This window comes from Polypterus senegalus, chromosome 4, assembly GCF_016835505.1.
Source record: "Polypterus senegalus isolate Bchr_013 chromosome 4, ASM1683550v1, whole genome shotgun sequence".
Lineage (NCBI taxonomy): Eukaryota > Metazoa > Chordata > Cladistia > Polypteriformes > Polypteridae > Polypterus > Polypterus senegalus.
The window spans coordinates 162,335,466-162,356,252 of NC_053157.1; the positions used below are offsets into that span (position 1 = coordinate 162,335,466).

The following is a 20,787-nucleotide window of genomic DNA, read 5'->3' on the forward strand; positions in this document are numbered from 1 at the left end:
GTGCATTCTACTCGGAATGCAAAAAGACTTCTTTTTTTTGGGTGCATACACTGTCAGCATGGCACTGCCAGATCTAAACACTAGAGTGGAGAATTGCTTGTGTACTAAAGTGACTTTAGCTGCAGGTGGTTATCTATGGTACCAATCAGAGCTGTGTTGCAGGGCAGCAGTCTATTAGCCAGAGAAAGTGACATGAAGAAGTTGGCTGTTGTTACGGATCTGCCTTAGTCCAGAAACGACTTTATGACCTTAGTTTCGGAAAGTCATTCTGCTGTGGGTCGACTGGGATCTTTTCCTAAATATGGCACATGTATGTATACATTGCACATGTACTTTGTCCCCAAATGTGCCAAATTGCTCAGGCTGTGTTGAGATGTATTGCAAGAAAGGACAATAGACCTTGGTTGGAAACAGTTCCTCATCAACAGTAATACGTTGCCCTGGGTTGTCACTGAAAACATGATTCTCAACCAAACGTTACCACATGTCCAAGATTGCAGCAAATCTGTCATTTTTCATATGTTCTGCATGGGTATCTTTATTGTCAAAGCACAAATGCCGCATGATAGTCTGATAGCGATCACGGAGCATTGTATCTTTGATTGCCGGTACAATAAATAGTTCTGACCAGGCATCAGCCACAGCACCAACTGTTGTCATCGATATTCTTGTGAAAAGAATGAAGATAAATGCCATCAACTCAGAGAGGGAGAGACAAGTTCGTTGTACCATGTGAGCTTGACTGAGAGAATAAAACTGAATTAAAAAAACTGCTGCTTCTGTGGTTTATCTTTCCACAGTTAATACAGTTTTAGAAAAAAATAGTTCCCATATGTTTTTCCCTACATAGTTATTCTTTCTAAAAAATAAGACTGTACCTGACTGATCTGTATCTGCATGCAGCCATTCACTAGGCGTCCATACCCCCATCCATCAACCCCTTTTCATTGTAAATCATTAATTGAAGTTACAGAATACTTTTCTACTTTGAAAAAACTGTTTAAAAATCTGCCAGTGCTTTTTAAATGGTAGTTTTTCAAATTTCAAAAATGTTTACTGTATTTAAGATATTTCAGGGAAAGTTTTACCTACCTGAAAAATGTGTTTGAAGAATAAGTGTGCCAACTTTTAATGAAATCAGGCCACTGGGAGCAAAGTTGTTTCATGCAGACAGACATGACAAAGCCAGCAGTGGCCTTTCTCGTTTTATTCATCCAGTTAGAACAAGAATGCTATTTCACCTCTTGCTAGACATTTCATATTGAGGCTTTGCATAGCCTCACCAGTTTCAGTTTTCCATTTTACACATTGCCTTTTAGCTTTTGTGTGTGTCATACTAATAAATCATTCTTGTAACATGAAACCTTTTGGATATGACTTCTTAATATACATACCTGTGGTGCATTATATATGCACGGTTATGTGTTGTAAGCTTTTATTGGGGGTGTTGTGCTGCTTGTTCAAGTCCCTATTATGAGTAATTTTGCGCAAAAGGTAAGGGTAATATGATTTATATTTTCCCTCGCTATTTTATTAACAAAAGCCGCATCAGGTTATTTGTATGATTACTGGAAGGTTTTGTTACAAAGTATGGCCAGTGCAAAAAGTTGGCATATCTTTTATGTAATGTTATTTTTCACTTTTTATTTCTGCTTGTTTTTTGGGTATATCATCAAGCTCCGTTATTAAAATATGATATACATACAGATAAAGGCAAGTGGTGCCTGCTGATGCAATTTCAGATGGACATCCATCACCTTCTCTGCCCCGTTATCAGTTTACTATCACTTCATTGAAAAGATGTTATCAAGATCCATCTGCCTCAAACACACAGGCCAATATGCTCAGTGCTCTTGAAGGTTGAGCTGTTATTTTCAGTGATTCAACGAGCTATACAAATGTTAAGGTGAAATAACATCTGAGACACAGGTTTATGTAAATCTATTACAAAAAGAATATCTTTGTATGATAAACATTGTTCATTAACAGCAGTTTCCAATTATCCTACAATAAGAAAGCAATATATCCAAGAATTGAACTCTTTCCATCTACAGGAAGTTAAATATTTTTATGCAAAACATGTAAAACTTGAATACTCTACATGAGGAGGCCACTTATCACATTGAGTAATATTTGGATTTTCCCAAAATTTCATTCCGGTGCTTTCAGAAAATTATCAGTGTATCCACTTGAACTTTTGCATATTTTACTTCAAATGTAGTCTCATTAGCAAAATATGGGGTGCAAGGTTAACATATTTTGAGTTATGGGCTCTCTTACCTGTTTCTCAATGTTGCCTTGAGGATGCTGATTTAGTGTCAATATAAACCCCCTAATTTTTTTTTTTTAGAGATTGCTTCTTGTAAGTCAATACTATCTAATTGAATTTATAAGTGATGTTCTTTTTACTCAGTTGGAACTATGAAAATTTTCTAAACGTTTCTCTATTTTTTATGATTTTCACTTGTTACTGAATGTAACTGCTGTTTCCTCAGAAAATAGGCAGGAAGCGTCCTGGGGAGACAGCCCCATAGTTGTTAATGAAGTTTATTAGGTTAATTTTTACACATTCTGGACGCTGGTCTGGACACAGACAGACGGACATCATAATTTCCACCACACACCATTTATTTACACACTACTATTTACAAGTTTATCGTGCAGTCCAACCCCAGTGCCTCTTGCACAGATCTCCCAAGTCCAGGCCACACAGTCCTTTTCCTGGCCGCCTCCTGTCCTCTCTCCAGCTTTGCCTTCCTTCCTCTCAACTCTCGCCCATGACTGGAGGGAGGCGGCCCCTCTTATAGGAACCCAGATGGGCTCCAGCTGCTTCCCGGCAATGTCTTAGCCACACCCCAGGGTGGCGGAAGTGCCGGCTGCGCACCCGGAAGCCGTCCGGGTGTCCCCTGTCGTCTTCCCCCCAGCACTTCCTGGTGTGGCGGAAGTGCTGGGCTCCAGGGTTCCTCAGGCACCTGGGCGCCGCCTGGCGGTGGCCACAGGCCCCTACAGTGTTGAGCTTCCAAGCCCTCTCCCCGTGGCCCCCCACATAACCAGGACGGATGCCCCCTTGCGGTCTGGAGGAGGCACAAGCCCTCCTCTGGTCCTCCTGGGCGTCCCGGCCGGGCTCCTGCCCCGGCCGGGGACCACAACATTTATTTTGTTTTTTCTGATTACCGGTATATTCCTGGCAAAATTTATATTTTCATGTGTAAGGGTTTTGAATATTTGGTCAGAAATGATATACCAGGCAGAATTATGCAGCATATAATTCGTTCCTGTTTTGCCACACTGCCATTTTTTTTTTCTCTGTTAGCACCACTATTTCAGAACTTTTTGTTTTCGACATTTTCTTGGTAACAAATTTCAGGATTCACTGTTAAATACTCATTTGAAATATCATCAGAGCAATCAATGGCTTAAAGGTCATCCTTGGGATGTCAGGTTTTCCGAGTTAGATGGATAAACCCTTGGTTCGTTGTAAATAAATAAAAAAGAATATTATTTTTTGCAATTCTCAGGTACTGATTCTCTGCTGTTGTTTTATTAATTATGAATTTTGGGTCTTGCTTCAGTTTTAATGCTCGATTCATTAATTACAATTCTTCTTGTCATTTGTTGTGTCTTGCGCGATAGTACAAAAATTAGAGTTGGATGATGACTCTGATGCGTCAAAGACAGTTGGCACACCGGTTAGCTGCAGTAATACAAGTCTCATACAATGTGTTGCCTGTTTGGTGTACAGGTGGGAGGCAGTGGAGTAGTACAGAGATCAAGAAAACCAAACAAGAGAACCCCAATTTAATATTCCCATGTTTAGTGTTTAAAACATGTTTTTTTTATTTTTTTGGATGCTGTTGTTTACATAAAATAGCTTTTGCCTCAAGACCCACAGGCTATGTTTACACAATACCTAAAAGTGACTTGATCCTGATATTTTCTTGCCGATTTTGCCAGTGGTTTTGTTTATATTTAATATTGCTATTCTGTGATTATACATCTGACTCTTCAACTTCAGTTATACAAATTTTTTTTGTAATTATGGAAAATTACAAAATTAAGTATTTGCCGCTAGCTCCAAGAGTGCAGAAACAATACTCTTTGTTTTTCTGTATAAGGTAAATCACACTTTTGTTTAATAATAAGTTTGACTAAGTTTACATTGTAATACAAATCCTTTTTAATCATTAGTTTTAACAACCTATATTCTGATTATTTAAGCTTTATGAATTATCTTACAACTTTTAACCTGTCATAATTTTGTGCCTTTATGAGTGTTCATAATACTGTAATGATATCATCTGGTCCCACCTTCCATTTTGAAATAATTGCAGTTTATATTACTAATACAGACTAATTCTCGATTCTTTTACCTAAAATTTTTGCCAGGGTCTTAAAGTTATTATTAATAAGAAACAAACTGTCTGTATGTTGCACATTCTAGGAAATTTTCATTTCTCTTAAAGAAAAACAGTGTTTGATGCTAGGAATAAACATTGTGAAAAATAATGGCACTAAGCAGACATCTTTTATAAAGTTTCACTGTACAACCACCTGGGACTGCATCTTGAATTTCAGAGAATCCCAAAGGGTTATCAATCTCCTCCATACAGTGAGTATCGAGCATTGGTATTTATATTTTATAAAGTCATTTGTTTGAAAATTCAAGCTTGTTTGCTATTTTGTGTTGTTTTCTAAGTTTATTTTAGTTTTCATTAAAAATTAGAATTTGGGAGTTAAAATTATCACAAATACATTACCATTTTTACTATTTTTATTATTTGCTTTCTTACTAAAAGTTCATCCTACCAGGTTTATATATTAATTTCAGATGTGTAATGCAACATAAGACTTTATGATATTGAAAGTAATAGAGCGGTTGCCATATATATAATTGGTTTACAAGGACTGCGGTTTTATCATTAAATACAAGTAACTAATAATTTGACTTAAATCTGAAGATGAAAAAAAAAAATAAAATCACCATTAATTATATACTTGCAAAGAAAAAAAAAACCCACTCCAAGATAAGAACAATATATCTCAGCACTAGAGGATTGAATTCCAACGTACGTGTGTGGTAAGCAGACCTACAGTACACACTAGACAGAAGTAATTATAATAATATAATTTAATTTGATTGCTGTTATATTACTTTTAAAATATGCCTGCCTGTTTATTAATTGACAATGATTGTGTTATTAACTGAGAGACTAGCAAAAAATATTTTGAAAGTAACTTGGAGGAAGGATGAAGAAAGCAGTGAAAATGTCGAAAAAAAGAGTCTAATTCAGGATTTCCATTGCCAAAGCCAAAATGAGAGCCAAAAATCAAAGCCAAAAATACAAGCAAAAGTTGAAAACAGGAAAATCTTTTGAAGAAGACATTTTAAAAAGTTAAGAAGCTAAAAGATGTTTGACAAAAATGGTTTTGTATTTTTACTATCCTCAGATGGTAAATGTTCCCTTTCGTGATGTCTTAATCCTGTTGTGGTGTTAACCAAAGGACACAACCTCAGAGGACATGCCCCTAACAAGCAGGATATAATCCTCATGACAGATAGCCAACATTGCAGTGACTAAAATACACAAATTATAAATGGCCAGAGAAGACTTTTGTTCAAAAAACTAATGTCAGATTAAGAATATGGAACCACCAAAACACCTAAAATGATTACAGATACTCAGAGAAAGATGCTATGAAACCTACAAATTTTAACAGACAGTAACATAATATTAGGTTTGTCTCATTTGTACTCATTTATAGTATAGACATGCAGTAATATAGACATTAAAAACAGGTAGAATATTGTGGATGCTTTGCCTTTGAATAATCATCATTAGATACATTGAACAAAAGTACAGGTTTTAGGTATTGATAACTTTTAAATGGTATGTACATATTATTTTGACATAAGTAGAACAATAATCTATATATATAATTCACTAAGGCAAGACAATCATGGAAAGCACGCCGGAAGGGGCGTGGACTCACTGAGCCGCCGACAAGTAAGACACCTATGGCGCACGCAGAAGGAGCCACGCCCACCCACTCCTGGCACCTCCGAGCCACGTTGACGGTTTATAGAGGCATGTTTCTCGCGGAGGTGAATCGCCATATGCAGTGTGTTAAACGGTTTGTGAGGGGTATCTCATGGGATCCTCAAAACAATCCTTTACAACTGAGGTTAAAACACAATGAAGTAAGCAGTCTTTAAAAACCGAGTTTTCGGTTACGACGCATCACGGGGCACCATAGCAAACTGTTTTACTGTGTTGGTTCGTTACGTGCATTGTTATAATGTTGCTTTTCTTGCTCATTTATTACATTACCGATTTTTCAAATGTTAATTTTCTCCCTGTGCTTAAAAATCATTAAAAACCGGCCTGATTATGCGGCGTATGGTACGCCGCAGGTTGGCTAGTGTTTATTAAAGGGATAAGTAAGATCGGCATGCTTGATAATGTAATGTGAAACAATGTTATTTCTCCCAGTGAGCTCTGGGTCTTCTCCGGGGTCTCCTCCTAGCTGGATGTACCCATAAAACCTCTACAGGGAGGCATCCAGGAGGCACCCGTATCAGATGCCCGAACCACATTAACTTCTCGATGTGAAGGGTAAGAGGCTCTACTCTGAGCTTCTTCCAGATGTCTCCGCTTCTCATCCTATCTCTGTGGCCAACTATAAAGTCAAATATAATTTAGTACAAAAATACTTTAAATTAGACACAAGTCCAACAGAAATATAGTTAAGGCAGCAGATGATGCATTTATTCAGTAAAGGTTATTCAGAAAAATCATATGATCATCTTTGTTATAAATTCATACACTATTTTAGATTACTGCTATTTTTTGGGTGCTTGTTATATGATAACAATATCAAAACTGTAAATTTGAGAAAACTGAAATGGTCCACGAATTGTAAATGTTTTATTTTAATTGCTGAAAGAGACATACTATAATCCAAAATGAAATTAAGGCAGTTTTCAGCCAATTTGCAAGGAAATGATATATAAGATTTTACTTAGATGAGATATGCGCATTTCTAGCAATTTTTTTAGCAAGTGTGTAGATTTTTGCTCATATAATTTCTGTAAAATATACAGCATCTACTGTATAAAGTTGCCCTAAAGCACTCTCATTTCACATTTTCTTGCACTGTACATTGGCTGGATGTAAAAAGTAACATAATGAAATAAAATCTCAGTTGTGTGTTGCATACTTTACTGTGTCTTCACAAGACACCCCAGCATTCCTATAGCATTAGCATAGTAAATCATAATGATTCTAATCTATACTTCCATAATCCAAGTGTGTACCATACACTCAAAAAGGTGATTTTATATCGCCATTATAAGTTATTTTAACGTAACAGTGCATATCTAAAATCTATATTTTGGTATTTGGTATCTGACAAAGATAAATATTAAACTGCAGAATGTAAGAAGATAAAATGTACTAATTTAGAATAATGTGAGGGAAGTTTTAGGAAATCATATTCATAAACAATTGTGCTTGTTTTGATATATTATTCAAAGAAATGCTGCCCCCTTGTTTACAAAATGAATAACGATGACTGAAAGTGACGCACTGAGGCCAGATATTCAACGTCAACTGTAGATGGATTTAACAATACAAGAATCTTATAAATTTACACAACTTAACAAAAAAACAGTAAAATTCCAGTTCTAAGCATATTTTTTCTCAGAAAGAAAATCTAAAATGTTTCCTGTTATAAGAAAAAAAAGTTCTTGAGCTTAATGTTTTGCAAAAATACTTGTCTGTTTGACTCATTGGCACTCTTCAAGGTGACCTCAAGTGGAAATTACACTTAGTTTACTATTCATTAAACCCCAAGCCCTTAAGGCCATTACTAAAACAATATTACCTGCTTTGGTATTGGAGTAAGAAGGCTTGGTTGAAAGCTTAGAATGTCTGCCACAGTACAGTGTGGACTACTGTACTACAATCAACTTTGAAAGAACTTTTCTTTTTGGTTAATACTCCTGGACTTTCTAAGGATATTAAAGATACTGTAGCTATTATTATTGCTTTTTGCCTGATCATACCAGTGCTGTCCTTGAGGCAATAAGCCAAGGGGTCATTTCTGCCTTTTCTTCATTAGATCTACAGCAGCTAATGCCATACACAAAAGAAAAGTAAAACATATGGAACAGCAGACAATATGAACATTATTGGAAGAAAAGTATCTAAAAAATATATACTGTATGCATACAGTGTGAGGAAAAGGTGTTTTCAAAAATTATGTGAGATTTCAACAGCTTTAGAGAAGCACACACTTAGGTTCCAATAACAATTCATAAATACAGTAATGAAGTAGACATTGATAATATTGATAATGATGATGTTGAGGAAGTATTAACTTCCTGTAGCACAGGACTAGCAAATGAACTCATTTAGCTCCTGGAAAGAGGCCAAAAGAACAGAACAAGGGTAAAGATGATTATTTCTCAAGTAGATGCTCTTAATAGAGAGACATTTTCTCATTTATTCATCTTGACTATGTATGAAATAACTAAAATGTCCATAACATGAACAAAAAAAAAACCTTTTACTTCCATAACTAGATTGGATGAGCTTCTTGCCTGCTATCACAGTTTGCAGACTGTAAACTGCTATATTGTCAATTTATTACTTTTTATTTCAAACACATGCATCTCAGCCTCTTTGTTTATTGTGAAGCCAAAAACATGGATATCGATGTCCACATGTACAGTAGATGTGCTCATATAAAGAACACAATGATTCAGAGGACCAGTCAACAACAACATTGGATTTATCAATGGGAAAACACATCAGCTTCTTTCTCCTAATACCTTATTTGAGATGACTGTACAATTATATTATCTGAAAAAATGTGAAAAACATTTTTAAACATTAAGTTACTATGTAAATGTGTACCTTGTTTTATTTATATGCTTATAATATAGGATGCATAATGCCTTATGGTTTTGGTAATATTTTTTTATTTGATTACAAATATAGTATGATTGTTTTCCAACTTTTTCCATACTGCTTATGCATCAGCTATTCACTTCAATCAGACTTCATGGGACTGTAGTACTTTTAAATTCTGGTACTATTCAGTGTTATGTTAAAGTAATAATAACAATAATACATTGATTTTAAAAGAATAAGTTTTGGGCTCTGAAATGACTCAAAGCACACACTATAGGATACAGTATCATGGCTCATTTAACCTGGGTAAGTCCACTCCAGACCAGGGGTGGTGCTATCATCCTCATGCTCTTCCTTTGTCCCGTCCTCAGGACAGAAGATGGGCTTCACTTCCTCCTCCAACCTAATGCCACTGTACTGATAAATATAAAGTTAACTTAATCAAGTAGATAAAGTTCTGCTTATACAGACTCTGCCGTGGTGCTCAGCAACCACAGTATATATGACATAAAAATAATGTCTGTTTATAGTGTGTGACACACAGACTCTTCTACTGTTCTATTATATTTAATATTAAGAAATCTTTAACATATATATTATAAATATTGTAACTTTTCTCTAGTACTAGAACTAAAAAAATGGAAACAGGCCTTAAGTGTTTGTTAAAGTACTAATTATTGTCATTAATCTTGTTCTAGAATGATAAATTTACTATGTTCTTAAAATGAATTGTTGTAAATAATCTCAAAACTTCATGCAAACATTTTTTGTGATTGAACTTAGTCATTTGCTCTGCATCATTAGTAGTAGATGAGTGTAGTATTTATTATAGTTCACTTAGTTAAATATTACATTTGTGCTATATTTACATTAGAAGTACAGTAAATGTAAGATAAAATCTGGAATGCATTATACATTTACTTAAACATCGAAAAACCTTAGCAAAGTTAGCACAAATGCAGTTGTAACAGTCACGTAATGTACTGTACGCATGGTATATTTTAAATATATAATCAGATATTTAGAAGACAACATTTAAAAATACATGGAACTTGTTAAGATATCATTTCTGTAATTAAGCACTTACCAAGATCAGTTTATCCCTATTCCCACACTTTAATGTATAACAGTCAGTTTGATCCCTCAACATCTGTTCTTTAACGTCTTACCTAGAAGTAAAGAAAAAATATTTATTATTTATCTTCCTGAATTAAAGTGACAACGGGATCTGTATCTAGTGCATATTTAAAAAAAATACTGTGCAGAAATATTTACATGTGGTTAGCTTGACCCGTATTTAAGTAATTTGTGTGCTTGTATTAAGGATTGTTTTTTATAGTAGTAGTAAGTTAGCTGCCTTATTGAGGTTTGAATATAACTTTTAAGTAGCAGAAAATTCACTTATGAAATAGATAGATAGATAGATAGATAGATAGATAGATAGATAGATAGATAGATAGATAGATAGATAGATAGATAGATAGATAGATAGATAGATAGATATTAATGTTTAATCCTGGCCATTAGTTTTTACCCATAAATTGACTGTGTTCCAGATGATCAAGATAATTGTTTAGTTTTAGTTTTCATCTCCTACTAACTAAAATCAATTTAATTATATTATCATTTCATTAAGACTAACCATTGAAACAAATAACCATTTCTTGATTTGCAATATTATATGAGCAATTCATCACTGTAACTTTCCTTAAATTGTATCTAATGCAAGAAAACTTGCAATGATTATCCCTACATTGAACAGTAAGCCTACAAACTTACAAACTTGGCTACACTTTCATCATAACTTCATTGTACAATATATATTAAATATAGTACTCCTTAAAGACATGTAAAATAAATGCAAAATATATTTTTGTATTTTTTTTCTTTACAGTCTAACTGCCTTAGGTCAGCTTCATTCTGAAGTAAATCAGTTTACAAGCAAGCAAACAAAGACATTTTTTGCTTGGATACAATGATTTGTGATGACATCTGCTCCAGTGTAGTTCATATATTACTACAGACACTGAGATGAGAACATGAAATAGTCACGTACAAATATTGCTGTGCTTAAGTATAAAGAAGTATAATAAAGCAGTTTTTCTACTTTTTCACTATTTTTTATTTGTAATCTTCATTTTTGTTCTACTTTTTAGTAGTTATTTAGTTTTAGTTTTTCAGCAATTAACTTTTCATTTTTGTCGCATTTTATTCGCCTAAAAACAAGGCTTTTTTTGCCAAAGTGTGTGTCATACATATTGCATTCCAGTTAGCTTCATACATGAAACATACATTTGACCATCTGTCAATTATATGTTTCAGTCAGTTCTTGTCAATCTGACAGAGCCCAATTTTCTTATGATAATGCAACAGTTCCAGGTTGCAACATAATCAAAACTGCAAGAATCAAATGACTAGCATGCTCTGCCGTAACTTGTTACTTAAACTTTTAATACGTTTAAGCAAATGGGTATTAAGCGCCTTCGGTGTGGGAATGGTGCTTTATAAATAAAATGTATTGTTATTATTATTTTTTATTATTCATTTCAAATGCACTCTCATTTCCACTTGTGCGATTCCCTTAGCAAGCATTTACAGGTAGGCCACTGCTCACTGTAATAATCTCTTTATATATGCTTGCGAGTTATTGTGAGTAAAGTAGGCCAAACCAGTATTCAAGCAAAAGTATTGTTACTTAGAAAATAAATTACACAAAAGTACTCATTCAAAAATTTACAAGAGTCAAGGTAAAAAAAAAATATTAAAAGTTACTGAAGGTCTCAAGTTACTCCAATTTAAGTTTGACTTTTAATATGGTGATAGAGAAACAATGTGAAGATTTTCAACAATTAGTATGACTTTTCAGCATAGTACCGTAGATACTCGCCTATTAGTCGACCTCGCAGATAAGTCGAGTGTATTGTTTAAGCCGAAAATTATGAAATTTGTTATGACCCATGTATAAGTCGAGGGTAAAGCTTGACAGCCTATCAAATTCTTTGAATTTCATAATTATACCCAATGTACCTGGGCCCAGACTTTCAACATTTTAATCTTTGAAGAATTTTAGTAAGCCAAAATTAAAACTCCAAAAACATTTTTATTCATTTACTTACAGTTACAATTAAATTCGTATTCAAATCCCTCGCATATAATAAAGTGGCCCTAAGTGTCTTCATCAAATCCTTCAAAGTCTGACTCTTCGTCATCAGATGTCCGAATAAAACGTGAAAGTTTTCTTCCGTAACGTCGTCAGCATAAACATCATCCTCTTCGCTGTCGCCAATTGTTGAATCATCTGCTGATGATTCTTTGTCTTCATAGATGGCATCATCTTCTGATCCATCCATAGCATTACTGATGCCGCATTTCAAGAATGACTTTTTGATCATTTCTGGTGGAATTGAGTCCCAAGCTTCCTTTACCCATTTAGCTACTAAATCAATGTCTGGTTTCTTCAAATTCCCTCCTTTTGTTAATTTTACTTCTCCAGAACACATCCACTGCTGCCACATGCTGCGTACTCTGTCCTTGAAATGGCTTGTTCAAACAAACATCTAATGGCTGGAGCATCGATGTCAATCTGCCCAGAATAACAGCTAACGTAGTGGCCATTTTTCTGGCTTCATCCTTCACATCCTCTGATGTATGAGCGCGGAACATGTCCCACACCAAAAGTGACGGGCGTTTACTTTGCCCTGCTCCTGATTGCCTAGCCCACATATCTTGAAGCCACAATTTCATTCCAGCCTCATCCATCCAGACTTTGGGGTGTACACGAACAGTAATGCCTGCAGGAAATTTTATATTCTTTGAGAATGACTTCCTCTTGAATATTATCATTGGGCGTAGCTTTGTACCATCTGCCAAGCAAGAGAGGACAACGGTGAAATGGGTTTTTTCATGGCCCGTTGACTTAATAAGTACGGTCTTCTCACCAATACCTGCTACAGTTTGATTCCCCGGCATATCAAATGTCATTGGCGTTTCATTCATGTTACCAATGTTACTGAGATCAAAGTCATGCCTTTTTCTTTGCTTGATAATAAATTTATGAAAGGAACTGACCTTTTCTTCCTGATCTATTGGCAGCTTCTGCGTGATTTTTGTTCTCTGACGAAGGAACAGCCCATATCTGTTCATAAACCGCGTACACCAGCCAGCCGATGCTTGAAATTTCAACAAAGGCTTACCATCGATCGTTAAATACTTTCCTTCTTTTGCCAATTGAAGTGCCCGTAACCGAATGCTCGAACGAGTCACAACGTATCCATTTTGCCTGCATTCCACAATCCAGTCATTCAAGTCATTTTCCAGTCCACTGAAAGGCGAAAGTCTAAAACACAATGCTTTCTTAGACTTTGGCATTGCTTGTAGAGAAGACTTATTTTTTCTCCAATCTCTTACAAGTTTTTCGCTAACGCAAAACTCTCTATCAGCCGCACAATTATTGGTTTCCTCAGCACGCTGAATAACTTTCAGTTTGAACGATGCAGGATACGATGCTCTTGTCTTCTTTTCAGAATTCATGATCGTACCAGTAAGAAGTTTAACTTAATTTATTGATATATTTTACTAATAAACTGCAATTAAATATACGTAGGCTAATAATGCAGAGCATGTGGGGTCATCAAGCTTCTTCCAGAAATAATTCAATGAAAATTTAATAAAGAGCTGCAAAACATTGCACCAAATGAATGTTGAGTAGATTGTATTAAATCCATCCATCCATTTTCCAACCCGCTGAATCCGAACACAGGGTCACGGGGGTCTTCTGGAGCCAATCTCAAGCAAACACAGGGAACAAAGCAGGAACCAATCCCGGGCAGGGCGCCAATCCACCGCAGGACACACACAAACACACCCACATACCAAGCACATACTAGGGCCAATTTAGAATCGCCAATCCACCTAACCTGCATGTCTTTGGACTGTGGGAGGATGTTGTTGATTATTTTTCGGACAATAAGGCGCACTTAAAATCCTTTAATTTTATCAAAAATTGACAGTTCACCTTGTAATCCGGTGCGCCTTATGTAGTAATTCTGGTTGTGCTTACTGACCTCGAACCGATTTTATGTGGTACACGGTGCTCAAAAATCTGTGAAAATGTTTTAGAATGACTTTGGTAAGCTACGAAGCTGCACCGCTTGATGGATTGTTGGAGCATTATGGCTACCGTAGTCAGGAAGTTTACATCAGGAGAACGGATGGCTTTTTCCACAAATCTCTGTCTCTATTGATCTGCGACTCCATGCGCGCCCATCTCACCGATACTGTCAAAATTCAAGTGAAGTAAACTAATTCGGAGCTTGCCATCATTCCGGGTGGATTAACCAAAGAACTCTAACTGTTAGATATCGGTGTCAACAGGTCGTTCAAAGTTAAATTGCTAGATGCGTGGGAGCATTGGATGATGGAAGGCGAACACACATTCACCAAGACAGAAAGGCAACGCAAGGCGTTACGCCACTATCTGCTAAGGTATCAGTCTCAAGTATCTTTGAGCTTTCATCACTAAACAGCTAAGTAACAGCAATGAGACTGACTCGGATAATGACGAGAGAGATCCGGGCATGCTTGATGCTGAAATCGCCCAACTGTTTACCTCAGACACTGAGAATGAAGAATTTGATAGATTTGTGGAAGAGGATTGAACTGAAAAAGTGAGTGTATTGTTTTGCATTTTATGTTACAACTGAGCAATGTTGAGAGTTATTGTGAATGAGTTGAATAAAGTTTGACTTATCTGTTTTGTTTCGCTGAATGCGCTTTAAAATCCGGTGCACCTTATGGTCCGAAATACTGTATGTTTCTGGTTACCGCCATCTACTGGCAGCTAATGGTATGTTTGTTATCCAAAACCTGCAAAAGCTAATGCTCAAATTCAAGTGCGGTATTTCACAGTTTAAAGAATTATTTAATGAAATTAGTGTTGCCCCGTGGAAAAGTCAACTTTGTGTTTTTGAATGAATTTTAAAGCATACATTTTTCGACTTATACATGAGTATCTATGGTAAATATACTTATTCTAGTAACTGAAATAGCCAAAAAGAGTAATTTACATAGAAAAATAATCGTTTATTTAAAAAATAAACGTTTAATAAATATTTTAAAAAGGCCCATCAAAAACACAACCATTTGCATTTTAGACTAAAACAACTATAATATGCTTCCTTTATATATGACCTTCTACTAAGGCGTATTCCCACCGCTTAAAAAATTAAATTGAATTGCAATAATTTGTAAAGTTCTTGCTTTGTTAACCTGTTTTATGAAAATGTATCATTAATCACTCTCGATTAAAAAATATTTTTATTTCTTCCTCGTGCTTTGGAATAAATTACATCAATCCACTTTCCAACAGGGTGTACATCTTAAAATACCAATACTAAATACTCTGATTTAAAGTAGAAGTATACATGTAACATCGGCTCTGCTGACTGCATTGATTGCATGCTATGCATTTGCTTTATCTGTCATTACAGTGGTATTGGCAGCAAACAATGTTTTCCCAAAAAAGGCATTTATTTTCAAGCAATAAGTTTCCATAGCCTCTACCCCAAATGGTAAATTAAATAAATGACCACTAACCACTGTGTTCTGATCCACACCTAAGATATTTAGGGAGTTTTCTTATTCTTATCAGATTACTCTGATTTGGTAGGTAGGCATTACTATATAATAATAATAATAATAATAATAATAAAAAGAAGAACAATTAATGCCTGCCACCAAAATCAGATTTCTAATCTTTACTTCTTTTGGAATTAGTGATGTCTCAGGGCAAGCTACACTACAGTCACATGTTGTCAGACACTGAAGATACAGTTCATATGCTGACTGCTACAATATCTACCTTGTTTTGCATGCAAAAATAATGACACTGTTTTCCTGAGTTTGCTTTTTTTTTGCCAACAATAACTGAACTCAAATCCAGTATTAGACTCTCAAGTTACTTTATACATCCTCCATGGCTCTAATTTTAAAACTACTTATTGAATATTACAAAGAAATAGTTGTTTAGAGCCTAATCCCAATCCTTCAGGTAGGTAAATGTTATGACTTGCTAAAACTCAGGGCATACTTGTGACCGACAGCCTGTTATGGCCAATGATATCCACAGAATATGTCATTGGAAGGAGATGAAGGTTCACTATTGGTTCTCAGTTTTAGAAGGGAACATTGACTGATAGCTGAAAAGGACAATTTAAATCCACAAATTCTCTTTTGGAATAATAAAAGTCTACCTAATTTAAAATAAGATAGTTGATGGCAAGTTCTTCATGGTAAAAGAGACTTGAAGACATTAAAAAAAACAAACAAATTAGAAAACTTTAAATGTAGTATAATTACAATACAATATAATTTCTTTTTGAATAGGCCCTGCTTTTTTACAGCCACCCAGCCTTGACTCTCTAAGAAGACACAAAAAAAAAAAAACTCCCCAAGAAAACCCTTGTAGGAAAAAAAATAGAAGAAATTCAGAGAGAGAGAGACTCCTTTCCAGGTAGGTTAGGTGTGCAATGGCCATCAAAAAATGGAGTATATAAAATACAATACAGAACAGAACACAAGTAATCCTCGATACAATACAATAGTACAACAGTAATAGTACATGTGCAAAGCAAAATGTAAGAGTAGATGATATTACATAATACGATTCCGATTTGTTCAGAGTACTAGAGACCTCAGCCATCAAGCTGAGCCAGCCAATCTGATGAAAGGACCCTTCTACCTGATGATTCTACTGCTCCTCTATCAGAGATTTAGGCAGGCAAACACCTTGGCATTAGGGCAGTGGGACCAAGTGCTACATGTGAGTATGAAGAAGATAATATAATGATAACAAGGGTGACAGAAATGTAAAAGAGTACAAATGCATTTTTTTCACAAATGTTCTTGAGCAAAAGTTTAAAAAAACACTGTGAAAAGCTACTTAGGTACAAGTAAGTGTGTATCTACAGTATAGCTATCCACCTCTGCTTGTGTAAGAAAGTGATTTGTGAGAAACTTAAAGTTGTTTCGTCCCTATTTTGTGTTCTATTGTTTGTCCTTATCTACTTATCATGCTAGGTCTTGCTGCTTTAAGAAAGTACAGTTTGCCACCTTGTAATGTTTCTCAAGGTCTGCATGTCAATTATCAAACATAGGTATCTATAGAGTAAAAAAAAAACTGTTCCAATAGCTTAAACAATATCTGTACAATGTGTATTATGATTATGTTTGGTTATATTTTACCTTTCAAACAAAAGTTAACGTATAGTTTACACATAATAAGCAGTGATAATGTCCTTTATTATATAACATTATGTTCACTACCTTCTTATATAATATGCTACCGTGGCTGTCCATTTGACTGTCCAGGATTTTAAATCAGCTGTAGCTCGTAAACCATTTGACCTGTTGACCTGAAATGTGGTGACCTCTACTGTCTGCTTTCAGAGTGATGATTGACCTCCAAGATTATTCCTCCTTTTATTTTTATTTTATTTTATTATAGAATCAACTCTCGGCAGTGGGCAGCAGTGTGGGGCATGCGTACAGGCGCCACTCTCATCCCTACCACCTTCGCCATCATTTCCTCTAAATCATTCTCGAGGCAGATTGAAGACTTAAGTGCCAGCTTAAGTGAAAAATTAAGGAAAACATACTAAGTAATTGCAACACAAACACTGACCATTAATTTTAACGTGAAAAGATGCCGACGAAAGAGAGAAGAAGCGGGCCGCTAGGGTAGAGAAAAGAAGAGCTGCTCAGGAAGCAGCGAGCACATCAACCTCTGAGCAAACGAATGCTAAACAGAGAAAGAGAAAGAGTATGAAAACTAGGAATACTCAAGTCAAGTGTATCATGCAGTATGCCGTTACTGGTGTAAGATAAAACAAAACTACCCTAACATGTATTTATCGCAAATAAATACAGCTCCCCCTTTTCAAACCCAAACAGTACCACGGCATTCAATAAACTACACTGTGAGATTTACAACAATATTAAATTAATATTCAAAAAGACAAAAAAGCATGCTGGATACTACTTTAATAAGTCATCATCAGTTAAGGTAGTAGACTTTCCCCGTCTAATTGGTTAGCATTAACAAGTATAGAATGGGTTGTGGTTAGTATTAGATTCAACTGTTCCACTAACCACTTAACTCAGGGGCATCCAGCTTCAGTCCTGGTGGGCCGCAGTGGCTGCAGGTTTTCATTCTAACCCTTTTACTAATCAGCAAGCAGTTTTCACTGCTAATTAACTCCTTTTCCCTTCATTTTAATAGCCCTGTTTTTAAGGATTCAGTGTTCAGAATTGATTCATTTCTTCATTAAAGGCAGCCAAACAGAATTGAGATGTGAAACGAGCCAACAGATGACAAACTAAATTGGAACGTCAAACTCCAGCCAATTTCACTCCAACCAATTTCTTAATGAGAAGCTACTTCTTGTTGTTAATTAAAGCCGTTATTGACTATCATGACTTGTTGCTGCTCTCATTCTGCCACAGAAGACTGTTGATTTTCTGTTTTTTCTAAGGCCACTGTCAAGACGTGTTGGTGACCTGAGCACACCAGCATGACCGAGACCTTCACCCTTCTTTATTTTCAGGTTAGCTGCCTTGTTTTGTGTCTCATTCTTGTTTGGCTGCTCATTAAGCAAAATGAAACAACTAAGAGGTCTGAGTCATGTCAAATAAAACTAAGGCAAAACAAGTTAATCAGCAGCAAAAACAAATCACTAATTAAGAAGATGCAGAGAATCAAAACCTGTAGCCACTGCTGCCCACCAGGACAAAAGCTGGACACCCCTGCCTTAATTCTTTTGGATGGGGGTGGTACTTAGGAATATGCAGTAGATTTCCTGAAAAAGTGCAGAGTTCATGTTTCTTCCTTGGTCAAAGTAAGTAGCATGCAGGGTTCTAAACCCACGCCCAAATTGTTCAACAAAAGCCTTACCAACTGCACTCGCTTCCTCATTAAGAAGGGGAATGACTTCTATTCATTTTGTATAGACCTCAGCAACAACATGTACATACCTGTATCTAAAAATATCAATGGGCCCACCAAATCGTTTACCATTGTCCAATGGATAGCTTACTGTAGATGTAACTGTTCAGGCATGGTTGAAACTGCAAACTCCTGTCTTAATCCTTGCTGCTTATCCTCTGATCCAAACGTCTACAGACTCAACCAATTCCAGGTGCCTTATCACTTATCCATCTGTATCAACTAAACAAGTCTTTGACCTTGTCAGTTTCCCATGAGTCTTTGGGGGAAATGCCCCTTTCTTGCGCAGATAAATAATTAATAAGATCTGCTGACTGCAGGCTGATAAACACTGTTCATTACACTGTGTTTGGGAGCGCTGTGTGCCTTTATAGATAACACCAAATTGTTTTACTTTAGGTTCTGTTGATTGCTAGGTTTGTTTTACATTGCAGTTTCAAGAAGTGTTTGTTAACTTTTTCGAGACTGGTTTAACCTGAGCTATCAAAAGTATTGTAAAGATAATGTATTTTACTCATAATTTGGTGTCTGTTTTGATTTCTTATTTACCATTAGTACCCATACGACCAAATACTTCAGAAAACTGGACTTCTGTTTACTTACAAAATAACCAATAAAAGGATTAGGTATACAGTAGCTCTCTGTGCTCTATTCTCAGACTCTCTGACCATAATCCCTGTCTTTGAGGATTATCTTATTCTAGAGGTCCCATCTCTATCACAGTTTGCGTGTTATTAATGTGAGTTGTCTTTCATCACCTGCAAGTGATGAGATTCCAAACGTGAGTAGTTTCTGCTTAAATTAAAGGAGTTCATATATATATTTTCGTGGGAAATGGATGGCTGCATAATTTACTTAATGTATAAAGATGTATGACTGCATTTTGTTAGATAAAGATGCCAGATGATTTGATTTTTAATCAAGATTAATATAATATATAGGGGATCAGCATAAAAGAAGATAGTAGGATGGTAACACACAAATGTGCATGTTCCTGTCTAAGCTAACTTCTAGCCATGGAGCTGTGAATGAATATTTCTGTAACTATGAATGATTTCATGAATATTATGCAGACAGACAAGTGTTGTGCAAATCAAAATTACAAAAAATTTTTTTTGCTTTAATTTTTATTTTGTTGTTTTCAATTATTTCTAGGTTTTAGACATTTCTTCATATTTGGTAGCTTTAGATAACAAAATTATTTTTTATTAGTGACAGTCTACATTTTAATTTTTATTAATGAGAAAAACACTGCTGTGTACAACCTCAGCAGCAGCTCAAATAAAAGTGTGCTATACAATAATAGTAAGTTTTGAGCCTTCATTTGATATTAATTTTTTTTCCCCAAGTCACAGTTATTTGTTTACAATCATGGTATATATTAATTTGCCTCAAAAAACTGTGTTCTGAAGTGAAGTGTTTTTTTATAAATTTTAAAATGTTATGTCTGTTCCGACAGCTTATAATGGAGCTCTTTGGATCTCTGCATCTATAAGCTATAGAACAAGATATAAAACTTTCCAAATCCTTTGAAGCAACGAATGTTTCAATTTAAGAAAACATGCCTTCATTTTAACTAAAAACATTCATTTTATCTTGGTTCTGTTTTCACGAGGTAAGGATATGCTACTTGCTTATTTGTATGTCTGCAGCAGCCATGGAGTTATGACAAAGCAAAGCTGAACTCCCACCCATCTCCATTACAGTCTGTGTAGTTATTTTACAAACCCCAAGAAGCGCAATATAGGCAAGTGGCAGTATAGTGGAAAGAGGAGTTTCATTGACCTTTGTACATATAACATTAGATCTGCACTGATTTCATTGCATTGTATCTATACTAATAAAAGGCAAAGCCCTCACTGACTGACTGAC

At 35.5% G+C, this 20,787-nt stretch overlaps 1 protein-coding gene and 1 long non-coding RNA gene across 3 annotated transcripts in view; both read right to left on the bottom strand.

Annotated features, from left to right (window-relative positions):
* The window catches only part of ppargc1a (peroxisome proliferator-activated receptor gamma, coactivator 1 alpha), a 1,188,791-nt gene that overhangs the window by 533,656 nt on the left and 634,348 nt on the right, over positions 1 to 20,787 (bottom strand). The window lies entirely within an intron of this gene.
* On the bottom strand, positions 9,213 to 19,151 carry LOC120527773. The gene is made up of 3 exons (XR_005633400.1): positions 18,945 to 19,151; positions 10,003 to 10,084; positions 9,213 to 9,332 (listed from the first exon to the last, which is right to left on the bottom strand). It is a non-coding gene; the product is annotated as an uncharacterized LOC120527773 (long non-coding RNA).